Source organism: Urtica dioica, chromosome 5 (genome assembly GCF_054948205.1).
Source record: "Urtica dioica subsp. dioica isolate 48M chromosome 5, U.dioica_male_clone48M_v1_H2, whole genome shotgun sequence".
NCBI classification, from domain to species: domain Eukaryota; kingdom Viridiplantae; phylum Streptophyta; class Magnoliopsida; order Rosales; family Urticaceae; genus Urtica; species Urtica dioica.
This window is the reverse complement of record NC_142760.1, coordinates 12030145-12046383: the sequence shown is the minus strand read 5'-3', so window position 1 is coordinate 12046383 and position 16239 is coordinate 12030145. Positions and strand designations below refer to the sequence as shown.

General features: G+C 46.4%; 36 non-coding genes across 36 annotated transcripts; all 36 read right to left on the bottom strand.

The window, feature by feature from the left end:
* Window positions 1-99: 99 nt before the first annotated feature.
* Window positions 100-218, bottom strand: LOC149396001 (5S ribosomal RNA). The gene has a single exon (XR_016297481.1). It is a non-coding gene; the product is annotated as a 5S ribosomal RNA (ribosomal RNA).
* Window positions 219-552: 334 nt separating this feature from the next.
* Window positions 553-671, bottom strand: LOC149396000 (5S ribosomal RNA). The gene has a single exon (XR_016297784.1). It is a non-coding gene; the product is annotated as a 5S ribosomal RNA (ribosomal RNA).
* Window positions 672-1005: 334 nt separating this feature from the next.
* Window positions 1006-1124, bottom strand: LOC149395999 (5S ribosomal RNA). The gene has a single exon (XR_016297740.1). It is a non-coding gene; the product is annotated as a 5S ribosomal RNA (ribosomal RNA).
* A 334-nt stretch (window positions 1125-1458) lies between these two features.
* On the bottom strand, window positions 1459-1577 carry LOC149395998 (5S ribosomal RNA). The gene has a single exon (XR_016297771.1). It is a non-coding gene; the product is annotated as a 5S ribosomal RNA (ribosomal RNA).
* A 334-nt stretch (window positions 1578-1911) lies between these two features.
* On the bottom strand, window positions 1912-2030 carry LOC149395997 (5S ribosomal RNA). Its single transcript, XR_016297759.1, has one exon. It is a non-coding gene; the product is annotated as a 5S ribosomal RNA (ribosomal RNA).
* Window positions 2031-2364: 334 nt separating this feature from the next.
* LOC149395996 (5S ribosomal RNA) lies at window positions 2365-2483 on the bottom strand. The gene has a single exon (XR_016297748.1). It is a non-coding gene; the product is annotated as a 5S ribosomal RNA (ribosomal RNA).
* A 333-nt stretch (window positions 2484-2816) lies between these two features.
* Window positions 2817-2935, bottom strand: LOC149395995 (5S ribosomal RNA). Its single transcript, XR_016297737.1, has one exon. It is a non-coding gene; the product is annotated as a 5S ribosomal RNA (ribosomal RNA).
* A 334-nt stretch (window positions 2936-3269) lies between these two features.
* LOC149395994 (5S ribosomal RNA) lies at window positions 3270-3388 on the bottom strand. The gene has a single exon (XR_016297726.1). It is a non-coding gene; the product is annotated as a 5S ribosomal RNA (ribosomal RNA).
* Window positions 3389-3722: 334 nt separating this feature from the next.
* On the bottom strand, window positions 3723-3841 carry LOC149395993 (5S ribosomal RNA). Its single transcript, XR_016297714.1, has one exon. It is a non-coding gene; the product is annotated as a 5S ribosomal RNA (ribosomal RNA).
* A 334-nt stretch (window positions 3842-4175) lies between these two features.
* LOC149395992 (5S ribosomal RNA) lies at window positions 4176-4294 on the bottom strand. The gene has a single exon (XR_016297703.1). It is a non-coding gene; the product is annotated as a 5S ribosomal RNA (ribosomal RNA).
* A 334-nt stretch (window positions 4295-4628) lies between these two features.
* Window positions 4629-4747, bottom strand: LOC149395991 (5S ribosomal RNA). The gene has a single exon (XR_016297739.1). It is a non-coding gene; the product is annotated as a 5S ribosomal RNA (ribosomal RNA).
* A 334-nt stretch (window positions 4748-5081) lies between these two features.
* On the bottom strand, window positions 5082-5200 carry LOC149395990 (5S ribosomal RNA). Its single transcript, XR_016297692.1, has one exon. It is a non-coding gene; the product is annotated as a 5S ribosomal RNA (ribosomal RNA).
* Window positions 5201-5534: 334 nt separating this feature from the next.
* On the bottom strand, window positions 5535-5653 carry LOC149395989 (5S ribosomal RNA). The gene has a single exon (XR_016298815.1). It is a non-coding gene; the product is annotated as a 5S ribosomal RNA (ribosomal RNA).
* Window positions 5654-5987: 334 nt separating this feature from the next.
* Window positions 5988-6106, bottom strand: LOC149395988 (5S ribosomal RNA). Its single transcript, XR_016297680.1, has one exon. It is a non-coding gene; the product is annotated as a 5S ribosomal RNA (ribosomal RNA).
* A 334-nt stretch (window positions 6107-6440) lies between these two features.
* LOC149395987 (5S ribosomal RNA) lies at window positions 6441-6559 on the bottom strand. The gene has a single exon (XR_016297725.1). It is a non-coding gene; the product is annotated as a 5S ribosomal RNA (ribosomal RNA).
* Window positions 6560-6893: 334 nt separating this feature from the next.
* LOC149395986 (5S ribosomal RNA) lies at window positions 6894-7012 on the bottom strand. The gene has a single exon (XR_016298814.1). It is a non-coding gene; the product is annotated as a 5S ribosomal RNA (ribosomal RNA).
* A 334-nt stretch (window positions 7013-7346) lies between these two features.
* LOC149395985 (5S ribosomal RNA) lies at window positions 7347-7465 on the bottom strand. The gene has a single exon (XR_016298813.1). It is a non-coding gene; the product is annotated as a 5S ribosomal RNA (ribosomal RNA).
* A 334-nt stretch (window positions 7466-7799) lies between these two features.
* Window positions 7800-7918, bottom strand: LOC149395984 (5S ribosomal RNA). The gene has a single exon (XR_016298812.1). It is a non-coding gene; the product is annotated as a 5S ribosomal RNA (ribosomal RNA).
* Window positions 7919-8252: 334 nt separating this feature from the next.
* Window positions 8253-8371, bottom strand: LOC149395983 (5S ribosomal RNA). Its single transcript, XR_016298811.1, has one exon. It is a non-coding gene; the product is annotated as a 5S ribosomal RNA (ribosomal RNA).
* A 334-nt stretch (window positions 8372-8705) lies between these two features.
* Window positions 8706-8824, bottom strand: LOC149395982 (5S ribosomal RNA). Its single transcript, XR_016298810.1, has one exon. It is a non-coding gene; the product is annotated as a 5S ribosomal RNA (ribosomal RNA).
* A 334-nt stretch (window positions 8825-9158) lies between these two features.
* LOC149395981 (5S ribosomal RNA) lies at window positions 9159-9277 on the bottom strand. Its single transcript, XR_016298915.1, has one exon. It is a non-coding gene; the product is annotated as a 5S ribosomal RNA (ribosomal RNA).
* A 334-nt stretch (window positions 9278-9611) lies between these two features.
* LOC149395980 (5S ribosomal RNA) lies at window positions 9612-9730 on the bottom strand. Its single transcript, XR_016298914.1, has one exon. It is a non-coding gene; the product is annotated as a 5S ribosomal RNA (ribosomal RNA).
* Window positions 9731-10064: 334 nt separating this feature from the next.
* On the bottom strand, window positions 10065-10183 carry LOC149395979 (5S ribosomal RNA). Its single transcript, XR_016297774.1, has one exon. It is a non-coding gene; the product is annotated as a 5S ribosomal RNA (ribosomal RNA).
* Window positions 10184-10517: 334 nt separating this feature from the next.
* On the bottom strand, window positions 10518-10636 carry LOC149395978 (5S ribosomal RNA). The gene has a single exon (XR_016297669.1). It is a non-coding gene; the product is annotated as a 5S ribosomal RNA (ribosomal RNA).
* A 334-nt stretch (window positions 10637-10970) lies between these two features.
* On the bottom strand, window positions 10971-11089 carry LOC149395977 (5S ribosomal RNA). Its single transcript, XR_016299013.1, has one exon. It is a non-coding gene; the product is annotated as a 5S ribosomal RNA (ribosomal RNA).
* A 334-nt stretch (window positions 11090-11423) lies between these two features.
* Window positions 11424-11542, bottom strand: LOC149395976 (5S ribosomal RNA). The gene has a single exon (XR_016298809.1). It is a non-coding gene; the product is annotated as a 5S ribosomal RNA (ribosomal RNA).
* Window positions 11543-11876: 334 nt separating this feature from the next.
* On the bottom strand, window positions 11877-11995 carry LOC149395975 (5S ribosomal RNA). Its single transcript, XR_016298834.1, has one exon. It is a non-coding gene; the product is annotated as a 5S ribosomal RNA (ribosomal RNA).
* Window positions 11996-12329: 334 nt separating this feature from the next.
* Window positions 12330-12448, bottom strand: LOC149395974 (5S ribosomal RNA). Its single transcript, XR_016297658.1, has one exon. It is a non-coding gene; the product is annotated as a 5S ribosomal RNA (ribosomal RNA).
* Window positions 12449-12782: 334 nt separating this feature from the next.
* Window positions 12783-12901, bottom strand: LOC149395973 (5S ribosomal RNA). The gene has a single exon (XR_016298214.1). It is a non-coding gene; the product is annotated as a 5S ribosomal RNA (ribosomal RNA).
* A 334-nt stretch (window positions 12902-13235) lies between these two features.
* LOC149395972 (5S ribosomal RNA) lies at window positions 13236-13354 on the bottom strand. The gene has a single exon (XR_016298428.1). It is a non-coding gene; the product is annotated as a 5S ribosomal RNA (ribosomal RNA).
* A 334-nt stretch (window positions 13355-13688) lies between these two features.
* On the bottom strand, window positions 13689-13807 carry LOC149395971 (5S ribosomal RNA). The gene has a single exon (XR_016299162.1). It is a non-coding gene; the product is annotated as a 5S ribosomal RNA (ribosomal RNA).
* Window positions 13808-14141: 334 nt separating this feature from the next.
* Window positions 14142-14260, bottom strand: LOC149395970 (5S ribosomal RNA). Its single transcript, XR_016297647.1, has one exon. It is a non-coding gene; the product is annotated as a 5S ribosomal RNA (ribosomal RNA).
* Window positions 14261-14594: 334 nt separating this feature from the next.
* Window positions 14595-14713, bottom strand: LOC149395969 (5S ribosomal RNA). Its single transcript, XR_016298833.1, has one exon. It is a non-coding gene; the product is annotated as a 5S ribosomal RNA (ribosomal RNA).
* Window positions 14714-15047: 334 nt separating this feature from the next.
* LOC149395968 (5S ribosomal RNA) lies at window positions 15048-15166 on the bottom strand. Its single transcript, XR_016297635.1, has one exon. It is a non-coding gene; the product is annotated as a 5S ribosomal RNA (ribosomal RNA).
* A 334-nt stretch (window positions 15167-15500) lies between these two features.
* Window positions 15501-15619, bottom strand: LOC149395967 (5S ribosomal RNA). Its single transcript, XR_016298213.1, has one exon. It is a non-coding gene; the product is annotated as a 5S ribosomal RNA (ribosomal RNA).
* Window positions 15620-15953: 334 nt separating this feature from the next.
* On the bottom strand, window positions 15954-16072 carry LOC149395966 (5S ribosomal RNA). The gene has a single exon (XR_016298427.1). It is a non-coding gene; the product is annotated as a 5S ribosomal RNA (ribosomal RNA).
* Between the last annotated feature and the right edge of the window lie 167 nt (window positions 16073-16239).

Here is a 16239-nt window from a genome sequence, read left to right as displayed (position 1 = left end):
GAATTGTAAGCGTAAACGGGCATTTGAACAAGACTCGGAGCGATTTTTGGTGAAATTCCATCGTTTCGGCCTCCGAAAAAAATAATTCGCAAAAAAAGAGGGATGCAACACGAGGACTTCCCAGGAGGTCACCCATCATAGTACTACTCTCGCCCAAGCACGCTTAACTTCGGAGTTCTGATGGGATCCGGTGCATTAGTGCTGGTATGATCGCATCCGCAAGCATTAGCGCGCATTATCTATATAAGAATCAACGCCGCGACTCCCAAAAGCCATAACTACGTCTTCGGTGCACCAAAAATCACATAAAATATATGAATTCCTAATAACTTTTCGCGATCTTCGCGTTGGGACGGTTTCGGAAGAGTGATCGGCGAAATTTCGACAAGGTGAACGGGGGAATTGTAAAATCGTAAATTTCGCCCTCGGTCCGGAATTTCGACTTTCACCGGTGAATTGTAAGCGTAAACGGGCATTTGAACAAGACTCGGAGCGATTTTTGGTGAAATTCCATCGTTTCGGCCTCCGAAAAAAATAATTCGCAAAAAAAGAGGGATGCAACACGAGGACTTCCCAGGAGGTCACCCATCCTAGTACTACTCTCGCCCAAGCACGCTTAACTTCGGAGTTCTGATGGGATCCGGTGCATTAGTGCTGGTATGATCGCATCCGCAAGCATTAGCGCGCATTATCTATATAAGAATCAACGCCGCGACTCCCAAAAGCCATAACTACGTCTTCGGTGCACCAAAAATCACATAAAATATATGAATTCCTAATAACTTTTCGCGATCTTCGCGTTGGGACGGTTTCGCAAGAGTGATCGGCGAAATTTCGACAAGGTGAACGGGGGAATTGTAAAATCGTAAATTTCGCCCTCGGTCCGGAATTTCGACTTTCACCGGTGAATTGTAAGCGTAAACGGGCATTTGAACAAGACTCGGAGCGATTTTTGGTGAAATTCCATCGTTTCGGCCTCCGAAAAAAATAATTCGCAAAAAAAGAGGGATGCAACACGAGGACTTCCCAGGAGGTCACCCATCCTAGTACTACTCTCGCCCAAGCACGCTTAACTTCGGAGTTCTGATGAGATCCGGTGCATTAGTGCTGGTATGATCGCATCCGCAAGCATTAGCGCGCATTATCTATATAAGAATCAACGCCGCGACTCCCAAAAGCCATAACTACGTCTTCGGTGCACCAAAAATCACATAAAATATATGAATTCCTAATAACTTTTCGCGATCTTCGCGTTGGGACGGTTTCGGAAGAGTGATCGGCGAAATTCCGACAAGGTGAACGGGGGAAGGGTAAAATCGTAAATTTCGCCCTCGGTCCGGAATTTCGACTTTCACCGGTGAATTGTAAGCGTAAACGGGCATTTGAACAAGACTCGGAGCGATTTTTGGTGAAATTCCATCGTTTCGGCCTCCGAAAAAAATAATTCGCAAAAAAAGAGGGATGCAACACGAGGACTTCCCAGGAGGTCACCCATCCTAGTACTACTCTCGCCCAAGCACGCTTAACTTCGGAGTTCTGATGGGATCCGGTGCATTAGTGCTGGTATGATCGCATCCGCAAGCATTAGCGCGCATTATCTATATAAGAATCAACGCCGCGACTCCCAAAAGCCATAACTACGTCTTCGGTGCACCAAAAATCACATAAAATATATGAATTCCTAATAACTTTTCGCGATCTTCGCGTTGGGACGGTTTCGGAAGAGTGATCGGCGAAATTCCGACAAGGTGAACGGGGGAATTGTAAAATCGTAAATTTCGCCCTCGGTCCGGAATTTCGACTTTCACCGGTGAATTGTAAGCGTAAACGGGCATTTGAACAAGACTCGGAGCGATTTTTGGTGAAATTCCATCGTTTCGGCCTCCGAAAAAAATAATTCGCAAAAAAAGAGGGATGCAACACGAGGACTTCCCAGGAGGTCACCCATCCTAGTACTACTCTCGCCCAAGCACGCTTAACTTCGGAGTTCTGATGGGATCCGGTGCATTAGTGCTGGTATGATCGCATCCGCAAGCATTAGCGCGCATTATCTATATAAGAATCAACGCCGCGACTCCCAAAAGCCATAACTACGTCTTCGGTGCACCAAAAATCACATAAAATATATGAATTCCTAATAACTTTTCGCGATCTTCGCGTTGGGACGGTTTCGCAAGAGTGATCGGCGAAATTTCGACAAGGTGAACGGGGGAAGGGTAAAATCGTAAATTTCGCCCTCGGTCCGGAATTTCGACTTTCACCGGTGAATTGTAAGCGTAAACGGGCATTTGAACAAGACTCGGAGCGATTTTTGGTGAAATTCCATCGTTTCGGCCTCCGAAAAAAATAATTCGCAAAAAAAGAGGGATGCAACACGAGGACTTCCCAGGAGGTCACCCATCCTAGTACTACTCTCGCCCAAGCACGCTTAACTTCGGAGTTCTGATGGGATCCGGTGCATTAGTGCTGGTATGATCGCATCCGCAAGCATTAGCGCGCATTATCTATATAAGAATCAACGCCGCGACTCCCAAAAGCCATAACTACGTCTTCGGTGCACCAAAAATCACATAAAATATAAGAATTCCTAATAACTTTTCGCGATCTTCGCGTTGGGACGGTTTCGCAAGAGTGATCGGCGAAATTTCGACAAGGTGAACGGGGGAATTGTAAAATCGTAAATTTCGCCCTCGGTCCGGAATTTCGACTTTCACCGGTGAATTGTAAGCGTAAACGGGCATTTGAACAAGACTCGGAGCGATTTTTGGTGAAATTCCATCGTTTCGGCCTCCGAAAAAAATAATTCGCAAAAAAGAGGGATGCAACACGAGGACTTCCCAGGAGGTCACCCATCCTAGTACTACTCTCGCCCAAGCACGCTTAACTTCGGAGTTCTGATGGGATCCGGTGCATTAGTGCTGGTATGATCGCATCCGCAAGCATTAGCGCGCATTATCTATATAAGAATCAACGCCGCGACTCCCAAAAGCCATAACTACGTCTTCGGTGCACCAAAAATCACATAAAATATATGAATTCCTAATAACTTTTCGCGATCTTCGCGTTGGGACGGTTTCGGAAGAGTGATCGGCGAAATTCCGACAAGGTGAACGGGGGAAGGGTAAAATCGTAAATTTCGCCCTCGGTCCGGAATTTCGACTTTCACCGGTGAATTGTAAGCGTAAACGGGCATTTGAACAAGACTCGGAGCGATTTTTGGTGAAATTCCATCGTTTCGGCCTCCGAAAAAAATAATTCGCAAAAAAAGAGGGATGCAACACGAGGACTTCCCAGGAGGTCACCCATCCTAGTACTACTCTCGCCCAAGCACGCTTAACTTCGGAGTTCTGATGGGATCCGGTGCATTAGTGCTGGTATGATCGCATCCGCAAGCATTAGCGCGCATTATCTATATAAGAATCAACGCCGCGACTCCCAAAAGCCATAACTACGTCTTCGGTGCACCAAAAATCACATAAAATATATGAATTCCTAATAACTTTTCGCGATCTTCGCGTTGGGACGGTTTCGCAAGAGTGATCGGCGAAATTTCGACAAGGTGAACGGGGGAAGGGTAAAATCGTAAATTTCGCCCTCGGTCCGGAATTTCGACTTTCACCGGTGAATTGTAAGCGTAAACGGGCATTTGAACAAGACTCGGAGCGATTTTTGGTGAAATTCCATCGTTTCGGCCTCCGAAAAAAATAATTCGCAAAAAAAGAGGGATGCAACACGAGGACTTCCCAGGAGGTCACCCATCCTAGTACTACTCTCGCCCAAGCACGCTTAACTTCGGAGTTCTGATGGGATCCGGTGCATTAGTGCTGGTATGATCGCATCCGCAAGCATTAGCGCGCATTATCTATATAAGAATCAACGCCGCGACTCCCAAAAGCCATAACTACGTCTTCGGTGCACCAAAAATCACATAAAATATAAGAATTCCTAATAACTTTTCGCGATCTTCGCGTTGGGACGGTTTCGCAAGAGTGATCGGCGAAATTTCGACAAGGTGAACGGGGGAATTGTAAAATCGTAAATTTCGCCCTCGGTCCGGAATTTCGACTTTCACCGGTGAATTGTAAGCGTAAACGGGCATTTGAACAAGACTCGGAGCGATTTTTGGTGAAATTCCATCGTTTCGGCCTCCGAAAAAAATAATTCGCAAAAAAAGAGGGATGCAACACGAGGACTTCCCAGGAGGTCACCCATCCTAGTACTACTCTCGCCCAAGCACGCTTAACTTCGGAGTTCTGATGGGATCCGGTGCATTAGTGCTGGTATGATCGCATCCGCAAGCATTAGCGCGCATTATCTATATAAGAATCAACGCCGCGACTCCCAAAAGCCATAACTACGTCTTCGGTGCACCAAAAATCACATAAAATATATGAATTCCTAATAACTTTTCGCGATCTTCGCGTTGGGACGGTTTCGCAAGAGTGATCGGCGAAATTTCGACAAGGTGAACGGGGGAATTGTAAAATCGTAAATTTCGCCCTCGGTCCGGAATTTCGACTTTCACCGGTGAATTGTAAGCGTAAACGGGCATTTGAACAAGACTCGGAGCGATTTTTGGTGAAATTCCATCGTTTCGGCCTCCGAAAAAAATAATTCGCAAAAAAAGAGGGATGCAACACGAGGACTTCCCAGGAGGTCACCCATCCTAGTACTACTCTCGCCCAAGCACGCTTAACTTCGGAGTTCTGATGAGATCCGGTGCATTAGTGCTGGTATGATCGCATCCGCAAGCATTAGCGCGCATTATCTATATAAGAATCAACGCCGCGACTCCCAAAAGCCATAACTACGTCTTCGGTGCACCAAAAATCACATAAAATATATGAATTCCTAATAACTTTTCGCGATCTTCGCGTTGGGACGGTTTCGGAAGAGTGATCGGCGAAATTCCGACAAGGTGAACGGGGGAAGGGTAAAATCGTAAATTTCGCCCTCGGTCCGGAATTTCGACTTTCACCGGTGAATTGTAAGCGTAAACGGGCATTTGAACAAGACTCGGAGCGATTTTTGGTGAAATTCCATCGTTTCGGCCTCCGAAAAAAATAATTCGCAAAAAAAGAGGGATGCAACACGAGGACTTCCCAGGAGGTCACCCATCCTAGTACTACTCTCGCCCAAGCACGCTTAACTTCGGAGTTCTGATGGGATCCGGTGCATTAGTGCTGGTATGATCGCATCCGCAAGCATTAGCGCGCATTATCTATATAAGAATCAACGCCGCGACTCCCAAAAGCCATAACTACGTCTTCGGTGCACCAAAAATCACATAAAATATATGAATTCCTAATAACTTTTCGCGATCTTCGCGTTGGGACGGTTTCGGAAGAGTGATCGGCGAAATTCCGACAAGGTGAACGGGGGAATTGTAAAATCGTAAATTTCGCCCTCGGTCCGGAATTTCGACTTTCACCGGTGAATTGTAAGCGTAAACGGGCATTTGAACAAGACTCGTAGCGATTTTTGGTGAAATTCCATCGTTTCGGCCTCCGAAAAAAATAATTCGCAAAAAAAGAGGGATGCAACACGAGGACTTCCCAGGAGGTCACCCATCCTAGTACTACTCTCGCCCAAGCACGCTTAACTTCGGAGTTCTGATGGGATGCGGTGCATTAGTGCTGGTATGATCGCATCCGCAAGCATTAGCGCGCATTATCTATATAAGAATCAACGCCGCGACTCCCAAAAGCCATAACTACGTCTTCGGTGCACCAAAAATCACATAAAATATATGAATTCCTAATAACTTTTCGCGATCTTCGCGTTGGGACGGTTTCGGAAGAGTGATCGGCGAAATTCCGACAAGGTGAACGGGGGAATTGTAAAATCGTAAATTTCGCCCTCGGTCCGGAATTTCGACTTTCACCGGTGAATTGTAAGCGTAAACGGGCATTTGAACAAGACTCGGAGCGATTTTTGGTGAAATTCCATCGTTTCGGCCTCCGAAAAAAATAATTCGCAAAAAAAGAGGGATGCAACACGAGGACTTCCCAGGAGGTCACCCATCCTAGTACTACTCTCGCCCAAGCACGCTTAACTTCGGAGTTCTGATGGGATCCGGTGCATTAGTGCTGGTATGATCGCATCCGCAAGCATTAGCGCGCATTATCTATATAAGAATCAACGCCGCGACTCCCAAAAGCCATAACTACGTCTTCGGTGCACCAAAAATCACATAAAATATATGAATTCCTAATAACTTTTCGCGATCTTCGCGTTGGGACGGTTTCGGAAGAGTGATCGGCGAAATTCCGACAAGGTGAACGGGGGAAGGGTAAAATCGTAAATTTCGCCCTCGGTCCGGAATTTCGACTTTCACCGGTGAATTGTAAGCGTAAACGGGCATTTGAACAAGACTCGGAGCGATTTTTGGTGAAATTCCATCGTTTCGGCCTCCGAAAAAAATAATTCGCAAAAAAAGAGGGATGCAACACGAGGACTTCCCAGGAGGTCACCCATCCTAGTACTACTCTCGCCCAAGCACGCTTAACTACGGAGTTCTGATGGGATCCGGTGCATTAGTGCTGGTATGATCGCATCCGCAAGCATTAGCGCGCATTATCTATATAAGAATCAACGCCGCGACTCCCAAAAGCCATAACTACGTCTTCGGTGCACCAAAAATCACATAAAATATATGAATTCCTAATAACTTTTCGCGATCTTCGCGTTGGGACGGTTTCGGAAGAGTGATCGGCAAAATTCCGACAAGGTGAACGGGGGAAGGGTAAAATCGTAAATTTCGCCCTCGGTCCGGAATTTCGACTTTCACCGGTGAATTGTAAGCGTAAACGGGCATTTGAACAAGACTCGGAGCGATTTTTGGTGAAATTCCATCGTTTCGGCCTCCGAAAAAAATAATTCGCAAAAAAAGAGGGATGCAACACGAGGACTTCCCAGGAGGTCACCCATCCTAGTACTACTCTCGCCCAAGCACGCTTAACTTCGGAGTTCTGATGGGATGCGGTGCATTAGTGCTGGTATGATCGCATCCGCAAGCATTAGCGCGCATTATCTATATAAGAATCAACGCCGCGACTCCCAAAAGCCATAACTACGTCTTCGGTGCACCAAAAATCACATAAAATATATGAATTCCTAATAACTTTTCGCGATCTTCGCGTTGGGACGGTTTCGGAAGAGTGATCGGCGAAATTCCGACAAGGTGAACGGGGGAAGGGTAAAATCGTAAATTTCGCCCTCGGTCCGGAATTTCGACTTTCACCGGTGAATTGTAAGCGTAAACGGGCATTTGAACAAGACTCGGAGCGATTTTTGGTGAAATTCCATCGTTTCGGCCTCCGAAAAAAATAATTCGCAAAAAAAGAGGGATGCAACACGAGGACTTCCCAGGAGGTCACCCATCCTAGTACTACTCTCGCCCAAGCACGCTTAACTTCGGAGTTCTGATGGGATGCGGTGCATTAGTGCTGGTATGATCGCATCCGCAAGCATTAGCGCGCATTATCTATATAAGAATCAACGCCGCGACTCCCAAAAGCCATAACTACGTCTTCGGTGCACCAAAAATCACATAAAATATATGAATTCCTAATAACTTTTCGCGATCTTCGCGTTGGGACGGTTTCGGAAGAGTGATCGGCGAAATTCCGACAAGGTGAACGGGGGAAGGGTAAAATCGTAAATTTCGCCCTCGGTCCGGAATTTCGACTTTCACCGGTGAATTGTAAGCGTAAACGGGCATTTGAACAAGACTCGGAGCGATTTTTGGTGAAATTCCATCGTTTCGGCCTCCGAAAAAAATAATTCGCAAAAAAAGAGGGATGCAACACGAGGACTTCCCAGGAGGTCACCCATCCTAGTACTACTCTCGCCCAAGCACGCTTAACTTCGGAGTTCTGATGGGATGCGGTGCATTAGTGCTGGTATGATCGCATCCGCAAGCATTAGCGCGCATTATCTATATAAGAATCAACGCCGCGACTCCCAAAAGCCATAACTACGTCTTCGGTGCACCAAAAATCACATAAAATATATGAATTCCTAATAACTTTTCGCGATCTTCGCGTTGGGACGGTTTCGGAAGAGTGATCGGCGAAATTCCGACAAGGTGAACGGGGGAAGGGTAAAATCGTAAATTTCGCCCTCGGTCCGGAATTTCGACTTTCACCGGTGAATTGTAAGCGTAAACGGGCATTTGAACAAGACTCGGAGCGATTTTTGGTGAAATTCCATCGTTTCGGCCTCCGAAAAAAATAATTCGCAAAAAAAGAGGGATGCAACACGAGGACTTCCCAGGAGGTCACCCATCCTAGTACTACTCTCGCCCAAGCACGCTTAACTTCGGAGTTCTGATGGGATGCGGTGCATTAGTGCTGGTATGATCGCATCCGCAAGCATTAGCGCGCATTATCTATATAAGAATCAACGCCGCGACTCCCAAAAGCCATAACTACGTCTTCGGTGCACCAAAAATCACATAAAATATATGAATTCCTAATAACTTTTCGCGATCTTCGCGTTGGGACGGTTTCGGAAGAGTGATCGGCGAAATTCCGACAAGGTGAACGGGGGAAGGGTAAAATCGTAAATTTCGCCCTCGGTCCGGAATTTCGACTTTCACCGGTGAATTGTAAGCGTAAACGGGCATTTGAACAAGACTCGGAGCGATTTTTGGTGAAATTCCATCGTTTCGGCCTCCGAAAAAAATAATTCGCAAAAAAAGAGGGATGCAACACGAGGACTTCCCAGGAGGTCACCCATCCTAGTACTACTCTCGCCCAAGCACGCTTAACTTCGGAGTTCTGATGGGATGCGGTGCATTAGTGCTGGTATGATCGCATCCGCAAGCATTAGCGCGCATTATCTATATAAGAATCAACGCCGCGACTCCCAAAAGCCATAACTACGTCTTCGGTGCACCAAAAATCACATAAAATATATGAATTCCTAATAACTTTTCGCGATCTTCGCGTTGGGACGGTTTCGGAAGAGTGATCGGCGAAATTCCAACAAGGTGAACGGGGGAAGGGTAAACTCGTAAATTTCGCCCTCGGTCCGGAATTTCGACTTTCACCGGTGAATTGTAAGCGTAAACGGGCATTTGAACAAGACTCGGAGCGATTTTTGGTGAAATTCCATCGTTTCGGCCTCCGAAAAAAATAATTCGCAAAAAAAGAGGGATACAACACGAGGACTTCCCAGGAGGTCACCCATCCTAGTACTACTCTCGCGCAAGCACGCTTAACTTCGGAGTTCTGATGGGATCCGGTGCATTAGTGCTGGTATGATCGCATCCGCAAGCATTAGCGCGCATTATCTATATAAGAATCAACGCCGCGACTCCCAAAAGCCATAACTACGTCTTCGGTGCACCAAAAATCACATAAAATATATGAATTCCTAATAACTTTTCGCGATCTTCGCGTTGGGACGGTTTCGGAAGAGTGATCGGCGAAATTCCGACAAGGTGAACGGGGGAAGGGTAAAATCGTAAATTTCGCCCTCGGTCCGGAATTTCGACTTTCACCGGTGAATTGTAAGCGTAAACGGGCATTTGAACAAGACTCGGAGCGATTTTTGGTGAAATTCCATCGTTTCGGCCTCCGAAAAAAATAATTCGCAAAAAAAGAGGGATACAACACGAGGACTTCCCAGGAGGTCACCCATCCTAGTACTACTCTCGCGCAAGCACGCTTAACTTCGGAGTTCTGATGGGATCCGGTGCATTAGTGCTGGTATGATCGCATCCGCAAGCATTAGCGCGCATTATCTATATAAGAATCAACGCCGCGACTCCCAAAAGCCATAACTACGTCTTCGGTGCACCAAAAATCACATAAAATATATGAATTCCTAATAACTTTTCGCGATCTTCGCGTTGGGACGGTTTCGGAAGAGTGATCGGCGAAATTCCGACAAGGTGAACGGGGGAAGGGTAAAATCGTAAATTTCGCCCTCGGTCCGGAATTTCGACTTTCACCGGTGAATTGTAAGCGTAAACGGGCATTTGAACAAGACTCGGAGCGATTTTTGGTGAAATTCCATCGTTTCGGCCTCCGAAAAAAATAATTCGCAAAAAAAGAAAGATGCAACACGAGGACTTCCCAGGAGGTCACCCATCCTAGTACTACTCTCGCCCAAGCACGCTTAACTTCGGAGTTCTGATGGGATCCGGTGCATTAGTGCTGGTATGATCGCATCCGCAAGCATTAGCGCGCATTATCTATATAAGAATCAACGCCGCGACTCCCAAAAGCCATAACTACGTCTTCGGTGCACCAAAAATCACATAAAATATATGAATTCCTAATAACTTTTCGCGATCTTCGCGTTGTAACGGTTTCGCAAGAGTGATCGGCGAAATTTCGACAAGGTGAACGGGGGAATTGTAAAATCGTAAATTTCGCCCTCGGTCCGGAATTTCGACTTTCACCGGTGAATTGTAAGCGTAAACGGGCATTTGAACAAGACTCGGAGCGATTTTTGGTGAAATTCCATCGTTTCGGCCTCCGAAAAAAATAATTCGCAAAAAAAGAGGGATGCAACACGAGGACTTCCCAGGAGGTCACCCATCCTAGTACTACTCTCGCCCAAGCACGCTTAACTTCGGAGTTCTGATGGGATCCGGTGCATTAGTGCTGGTATGATCGCATCCGCAAGCATTAGCGCGCATTATCTATATAAGAATCAACGCCGCGACTCCCAAAAGCCATAACTACGTCTTCGGTGCAACAAAAATCACATAAAATATATGAATTCCTAATAACTTTTCGCGATCTTCGCGTTGGGACGGTTTCGGAAGAGTGATCGGCGAAATTCCGACAAGGTGAACGGGGGAAGGGTAAAATCGTAAATTTCGCCCTCGGTCCGGAATTTCGACTTTCACCGGTGAATTGTAAGCGTAAACGGGCATTTGAACAAGACTCGGAGCGATTTTTGGTGAAATTCCATCGTTTCGGCCTCCGAAAAAAATAATTCGCAAAAAAAGAGGGATGCAACACGATGACTTCCCAGGAGGTCACCCATCCTAGTACTACTCTCGCCCAAGCACGCTTAACTTCGGAGTTCTGATGGGATGCGGTGCATTAGTGCTGGTATGATCGCATCCGCAAGCATTAGCGCGCATTATCTATATAAGAATCAACGCCGCGACTCCCAAAAGCCATAACTACGTCTTCGGTGCACCAAAAATCACATAAAATATATGAATTCCTAATAACTTTTCGCGATCTTCGCGTTGGGACGGTTTCGGAAGAGTGATCGGCGAAATTCCGACAAGGTGAACGGGGGAAGGGTAAAATCGTAAATTTCGCCCTCGGTCCGGAATTTCGACTTTCACCGGTGAATTGTAAGCGTAAACGGGCATTTGAACAAGACTCGGAGCGATTTTTGATGAAATTCCATCGTTTCGGCCTCCGAAAAAAATAATTCGCAAAAAAAGAGGGATGCAACACGAGGACTTCCCAGGAGGTCACCCATCCTAGTACTACTCTCGCCCAAGCACGCTTAACTTCGGAGTTCTGATGGGATGCGGTGCATTAGTGCTGGTATGATCGCATCCGCAAGCATTAGCGCGCATTATCTATATAAGAATCAACGCCGCGACTCCCAAAAGCCATAACTACGTCTTCGGTGCACCAAAAATCACATAAAATATATGAATTCCTAATAACTTTTCGCGATCTTCGCGTTGGGACGGTTTCGGAAGAGTGATCGGCGAAATTTCGACAAGGTGAACGGGGGAATTGTAAAATCGTAAATTTCGCCCTCGGTCCGGAATTTCGACTTTCACCGGTGAATTGTAAGCGTAAACGGGCATTTGAACAAGACTCGGAGCGATTTTTGGTGAAATTCCATCGTTTCGGCCTCCGAAAAAAATAATTCGCAAAAAAAGAGGGATGCAACACGAGGACTTCCCAGGAGGTCACCCATCCTAGTACTACTCTCGCGCAAGCACGCTTAACTTCGGAGTTCTGATGAGATCCGGTGCATTAGTGCTGGTATGATCGCATCCGCAAGCATTAGCGCGCATTATCTATATAAGAATCAACGCCGCGACTCCCAAAAGCCATAACTACGTCTTCGGTGCACCAAAAATCACATAAAATATATGAATTCCTAATAACTTTTCGCGATCTTCGCGTTGGGACGGTTTCGGAAGAGTGATCGCCGAAATTCCGACAAGGTGAACGGGGGAAGGGTAAAATCGTAAATTTCGCCCTCGGTCCGGAATTTCGACTTTCACCGGTGAATTGTAAGCGTAAACGGGCATTTGAACAAGACTCGGAGCGATTTTTGGTGAAATTCCATCGTTTCGGCCTCCGAAAAAAATAATTCGCAAAAAAAGAGGGATGCAACACGAGGACTTCCCAGGAGGTCACCCATCCTAGTACTACTCTCGCCCAAGCACGCTTAACTTCGGAGTTCTGATGGGATCCGGTGCATTAGTGCTGGTATGATCGCATCCGCAAGCATTAGCGCGCATTATCTATATAAGAATCAACGCCGCGACTCCCAAAAGCCATAACTACGTCTTCGGTGCACCAAAAATCACATAAAATATATGAATTCCTAATAACTTTTCGCGATCTTCGCGTTGTAACGTTTTCGCAAGAGTGATCGGCGAAATTTTGACAAGGTGAACGGGGGAATTGTAAAATCGTAAATTTCGCCCTCGGTCCGGAATTTCGACTTTCACCGGTGAATTGTAAGCGTAAACGGGCATTTGAACAAGACTCGGAGCGATTTTTGGTGAAATTCCATCGTTTCGGCCTCCGAAAAAAATAATTCGCAAAAAAAGAGGGATGCAACACGAGGACTTCCCAGGAGGTCACCCATCCTTGTACTACTCTCGCCCAAGCACGCTTAACTTCGGAGTTCTGATGGGATCCGGTGCATTAGTGCTGGTATGATCGCATCCGCAAGCATTAGCGCGCATTATCTATATAAGAATCAACGCCGCGACTCCCAAAAGCCATAACTACGTCTTCGGTGCACCAAAAATCACATAAAATATATGAATTCCTAATAACTTTTCGCGATCTTCGCGTTGGGACGGTTTCGGAAGAGTGATCGGCGAAATTCCGACAAGGTGAACGGGGGAAGGGTAAAATCGTAAATTTCGCCCTCGGTCCGGAATTTCGACTTTCACCGGTGAATTGTAAGCGTAAACGGGCATTTGAACAAGACTCGGAGCGATTTTTGGTGAAATTCCATCGTTTCGGCCTCCGAAAAAAATAATTCGCAAAAAAAGAGGGATGCAACACGAGGACATCCCAGGAGGTCACCCATCCTAGTACTACTCTCGCCCAAGCACGCTTAACTTCGGAGTTCTGATGGGATCCGGTGCATTAGTGCTGGTATGATCGCATCCGCAAGCATTAGCGCGCATTATCTATATAAGAATCAACGCCGCGACTCCCAAAAGCCATAACTACGTCTTCGGTGCACCAAAAATCACATAAAATATATGAATTCCTAATAACTTTTCGCGATCTTCGCGTTGGGACTGTTTCGGAAGAGTGATCGGCGAAATTCCGACAAGGTGAACGGGGGAAAGGTAAAATCGTAAATTTCGCCCTCGGTCCGGAATTTCGACTTTCACCGGTGAATTGTAAGCGTAAACGAGCATTTGAACAAGGCTCGGATCGATTTTTGGTGATATTCCATCGTTTCGGCCTCCGAAAAAAATAATTCGCAAAAAAAGAGGGATGCAACACGAGGACTTCCCAGGAGGTCACCCATCCTAGTACTACTCTCGCCCAAGCACGCTTAACTTAGGAGTTCTGATGGGATGCGGTGCATTAGTGCTGGTATGATCGCATCCGCAAGCATTAGCGCGCATTATCTATATAAGAATCAACGCCGCGACTCCCAAAAGCCATAACTACGTCTTCGGTGCACCAAAAATCACATAAAATATATGAATTCCTAATAACTTTTCGCGATCTTCGCGTTGGGACGGTTTCGAAAGAGTGATCGGCGAAATTCCGACAAGGTGAACGGGGGAAGGGTAAAATCGTAAATTTCGCCCTCGGTCCGGAATTTCGACTTTCACCGGTGAATTGTAAGCGTAAACGGGCATTTGAACAAGACTCGGAGCGATTTTTGATGAAATTCCATCGTTTCGGCCTCCGAAAAAAATAATTCGCAAAAAAAGAGGGATGCAACACGAGGACTTCCCAGGAGGTCACCCATCCTAGTACTACTCTCGCCCAAGCACGCTTAACTTCGGAGTTCTGATGGGATCCGGTGCATTAGTGCTGGTATGATCGCATCCGCAAGCATTAGCGCGCATTATCTATATAAGAATCAACGCCGCGACTCCCAAAAGCCATAACTACGTCTTCGGTGCACCAAAAATCACATAAAATATATGAATTCCTAATAACTTTTCGCGATCTTCGCGTTGGGACGGTTTCGGAAGAGTGATCGGCGAAATTTCGACAAGGTGAACGGGGGAATTGTAAAATCGTAAATTTCGCCCTCGGTCCGGAATTTCGACTTTCACCGGTGAATTGTAAGCGTAAACGGGCATTTGAACAAGACTCGGAGCGATTTTTGGTGAAATTCCATCGTTTCGGCCTCCGAAAAAAATAATTCGCAAAAAAAGAGGGATGCAACACGAGGACTTCCCAGGAGGTCACCCATCCTAGTACTACTCTCGCGCAAGCACGCTTAACTTCGGAGTTCTGATGAGATCCGGTGCATTAGTGCTGGTATGATCGCATCCGCAAGCATTAGCGCGCATTATCTATATAAGAATCAACGCCGCGACTCCCAAAAGCCATAACTACGTCTTCGGTGCACCAAAAATCACATAAAATATATGAATTCCTAATAACTTTTCGCGATCTTCGCGTTGGGACGGTTTCGGAAGAGTGATCGCCGAAATTCCGACAAGGTGAACGGGGGAAGGGTAAAATCGTAAATTTCGCCCTCGGTCCGGAATTTCGACTTTCACCGGTGAATTGTAAGCGTAAACGGGCATTTGAACAAGACTCGGAGCGATTTTTGGTGAAATTCCATCGTTTCGGCCTCCGAAAAAAATAATTCGCAAAAAAAGAGGGATGCAACACGAGGACTTCCCAGGAGGTCACCCATCCTAGTACTACTCTCGCCCAAGCACGCTTAACTTCGGAGTTCTGATGGGATCCGGTGCATTAGTGCTGGTATGATCGCATCCGCAAGCATTAGCGCGCATTATCTATATAAGAATCAACGCCGCGACTCCCAAAAGCCATAACTACGTCTTCGGTGCACCAAAAATCACATAAAATATATGAATTCCTAATAACTTTTCGCGATCTTCGCGTTGTAACGATTTCGCAAGAGTGATCGGCGAAATTTTGACAAGGTGAACGGGGGAATTGTAAAATCGTAAATTTCGCCCTCGGTCCGGAATTTCGACTTTCACCGGTGAATTGTAAGCGTAAACGGGCATTTGAACAAGACTCGGAGCGATTTTTGGTGAAATTCCATCGTTTCGGCCTCCGAAAAAAATAATTCGCAAAAAAAGAGGGATGCAACACGAGGACTTCCCAGGAGGTCACCCATCCTTGTACTACTCTCGCCCAAGCACGCTTAACTTCGGAGTTCTGATGGGATCCGGTGCATTAGTGCTGGTATGATCGCATCCGCAAGCATTAGCGCGCATTATCTATATAAGAATCAACGCCGCGACTCCCAAAAGCCATAACTACGTCTTCGGTGCACCAAAAATCACATAAAATATATGAATTCCTAATAACTTTTCGCGATCTTCGCGTTGGGACGGTTTCGGAAGAGTGATCGGCGAAATTCCGACAAGGTGAACGGGGGAAGGGTAAAATCGTAAATTTCGCCCTCGGTCCGGAATTTCGACTTTCACCGGTGAATTGTAAGCGTAAACGGGCATTTGAACAAGACTCGGAGCGATTTTTGGTGAAATTCCATCGTTTCGGCCTCCGAAAAAAATAATTCGCAAAAAAAGAGGGATGCAACACGAGGACATCCCAGGAGGTCACCCATCCTAGTACTACTCTCGCCCAAGCACGCTTAACTTCGGAGTTCTGATGGGATCCGGTGCATTAGTGCTGGTATGATCGCATCCGCAAGCATTAGCGCGCATTATCTATATAAGAATCAACGCCGCGACTCCCAAAAGCCATAACTACGTCTTCGGTGCACCAAAAATCACATAAAATATATGAATTCCTAATAACTTTTCGCGATCTTCGCGTTGGGACTGTTTCGGAAGAGTGATCGGCGAAATTCCGA